This window comes from Sprattus sprattus (genome assembly GCF_963457725.1).
Source record: "Sprattus sprattus genome assembly, chromosome: 7".
Classification (NCBI taxonomy): Eukaryota; Metazoa; Chordata; class Actinopteri; order Clupeiformes; family Clupeidae; genus Sprattus; species Sprattus sprattus.
Window position 1 is genome coordinate 13,255,996 of NC_137926.1, and position 3,619 is coordinate 13,259,614.

Here is a 3,619-nt window from a genome sequence, read left to right on the forward strand (position 1 = left end):
TGTGTGTGTGTGTGTGTGTGTGTGTGTGTGTGTGTGACTGGGCAGAAGAGAGGGAGCCTCTGGGTGAAGATAAGTGACAGTCTGTCAGTACGACAGGAGAAGACGTGTTAGACAAATAAGTTTAACTTCACAAAGGACTGAGACAGTCGTCAAATTTAGGAGAAACTCGTAGTAGTATAAATAGTATAAATATACACACATCCTTCATCAAAAGATAAAAGTTATTTTGGTTTACATTGATAAATTGTATTATTTTCATTTACCTCTGTCTGTTGTAGTTGGTCTTTGAAATAAATGAATGGGAGTCAATTGAGACTGAAGAAATTAAAATAAAATGAATAAATACAAGAAAAAGTGGGTGTAAAAGTATATCAAATGCCTGCATTGTGACCACATGACATTTTATGGGAAGAACAGCGACTGACCTTCATGATCTATCATTTCATATTCTGCTTTTATGAGGCTACTCGTTTTATTTGCTTTCATCTTCAGCTCAGTATCAAGTTACTTACTGTCCGAAAAAAATGCGGATACTCGGCTGCTGGTCCAGTTTTCTCCGCTTTTTAAGTAACATTAATTCCTCCATTACACTACCTCTTCTCCACCAAGTTGGATTTAGAGGTGGATTTAAATTAAATCACACAAGGAGAGGGGAGTTACACACTTATGTTTTTCTTAACAAACTGAAATAAATTTAAAAAATAAATAGGACATAACAAGAGACGGATCCTTCGACAGGGTTAATAAAAGGAAAACATGTATTTAACATATTTTTCTGCTGTATATTGGGGGGGGGACAGATTGGTAGCTTCTTAGTATTGGGGAGGGGGCACGACCCTTGATACTTATGTTATTGTGCATTATCATATGATCAAATCTCATCCATTCACATCTCATCTTGAAAAAGGCAGGCATGACCCCTGGGGCCCTGGTTATAGCGTCTCCATGTCTAAATCAGATTAGAACCCCTTTGTTAGCTCTTCTGCCAAATTTGATTTTGCCAGAAAATGCACAATGGTTATGGGAATATGAGGTTAACTCCTATGGCCAGGGGGGATTGAGGAGAACAAACACAAACACAGACACACACATATACTGTACATACATGTACATTTATAAAGTGAGAAGGACAGTAAATTAGTAAATGACCGCAAAAGAGAGGGAGAGCCCAATACTGCACACATACCCACACACACACACACATTGTAGAGTAACTTTGAATACTGATTGTAAATAATAGTCTGTCTCTGTAAAGAAATTGAGCATCTAGAGGAATGTAGTCAATGGCACATTACTGAATGAGGAGGCAAAGCATGGCTGACAGGGTGGGCATCCAATTGCGGCTACCCGACATGGCTGGCCAAAGCCCTGGGGACAGCTCACTGGCTGTCAGGGGCTGAAGCCCCCGGTCACAGACACTGCCTGCAGCCCTGACATCCTGACATATGCCCAGCACTCTCAACAACACTCACGCAGTTGTGACAAAGACAGGTACGACCTTTTGAGCAGGCGCTAAAAGAGTTTACAGATGGTGTGACGGTGGCTGTGTGGGTGTATGTGTTGTATTTTGAGACTAGAACAATGTGTTAACCGTGTGTGACAGATGTTAGCAGCAGCTCTACGACTGCGGCGGTTTACAACAGAGTTTCAACAACTGTAAGGGATGAAACTGTTTTAATTGTCTTTGTGTGTGCATGGGGGAAAGGAGGACTGAGTGATTTTAATAGCAACAAAGTGGAAGGGAAGAGAGAATGAGAGAGAAAGGGAGAAAGACAGACAGCCAGATAATGAGAGAGAGAGAGACAGCCAGAGACTGAGAGAGAGAGAGGGAGAGAGAGAGAGAGACAAACTGAGACAGACAGACAGATGAAACATGTACTAACTACCAAAACTCACACTTATTACCTATTTAGAAGGTTGTTCCTTCTCTAGCTCTGTACCCACTAGCATGTTTACTTTCGTATTCTTTGTATTTAATGATTAGGAGAAAGAGGGGAAGAAAGAGAGAGAGAGAGGGATTATAAATGTATCCATCAGTAAACTCAGGACCTTTGCCTTCTTGGCCCTGAAGAAGCCCGATGCAAATGAGCTTTCTAAGGCATGTGGCTCAACTACTACCTTCTGTCCACACACCTTAATTAGCCATTCCACAGACGAGCGGCCACTATGTCATCCTTAATGTTTGCTGCGAAATGTGTGGGAGGAGATATCAGCCCAGATTATGAGCTAATTAACGTGTCGCCCGTCTGAATGTCTCTGCACACGACTGAATAGAGATGGCAGGGAAATCTCTATTGTGATGGTAGAGCTGTAATGAGAAATACATGCCATTGAGCCAAAGCTGCTGAACAATAGGCTGGTCCTCACTCTACTGACTAGATGAGAGAAAATGTGATGAATTTTGGGTCGGCAATTCTGATTTAATGAGGACAGATTTCCGGAGTGATTGGAACCAGCGATGAGTGGCTGGGTTCAGCTTCATCTGTGACGAAGACTGGGCAAGATCTGATGTGGACAGATCCAGTGTGGCCCCAGGAAAGGAATGGGGACGGGGTGTAGGTCTGGGACAATTTCCCAGCCAAAAGGAGTGAAGGGGGAAAGGGAAGTGGCGGGAAAGGGAATAGCGAAACGGTCTCATCCGGAACTGGCTGGATTCTAGAAAGATTTTCTGTGGGCCGCTGGATGGAGACAGGGAAGAAAGGTGGGCCACAGCACCAGTGCCTATTGCCAGGATGGTCATTTGAACTGAGGGACGTTTTGCCCGAGAGCATGTAAACTCACTGCTGTTTGACAGCTAGGATAGGAGAGAAGGGAGAAGCTGGCTGCAGAGGGATACATTCAGGCTCCGCATCCAGGCTCCGTTGTGCCGGTAGCTGGTGAATCTGGTCTGAATGCCTCTTTACCGTGCATCACCATGTCATGATAATGTTTGTTTGTTTTGGGCACATCAGGGAGCTCAAAATGTGATCTTGGTAAAGAAAAAGAAACGTCACACCCGTAGTCAACATATTCTACCTGTCATTTTTCAGAATTATAATCTTGTTAATCAGCTTGTTTCCGCTGAATAGCGTTATTGATGCGTAACATATTGATTCTTGACTAAGTGTTCACATGTATACGCATTTGAGTGCTTAGTGTTGCAAGGGTGTTTGACACACACACCAAAAAGTCATAAATCTAAACCTGACACATGCCTGTCCCCAAGGGCATTTAGTGAATATAGATGACAAACAGTCCATTAACTGACCTGTCAATCAGTTTTACCTGTCAATCAAGCTGACAGGAGGGTCATAAACCACAGGGATCATAAATCATTTTGACAAAAAGTGTAGGGTATAAATCACTACGGCAACCTACCGGACCAAACAAACAAAGGTCACATGAGCTCTCATGGGCTAATTGATAACCTCACCAACTCTTGCCTACAAAGGAACCAGAGCTAACCGTGCATCACAAGACTGACACAAGCATGTTATAAACATGTTACAGCGGATGTCTTGTTCTGTCATTTGTTGTTATAACAATTTATTTGACAGTGGTATGTTACCATTATTGGCAACTGTAATGACAGACAGTTTCACACTTTTAGATTCCATAACATATTAATTGTACAGAGCTG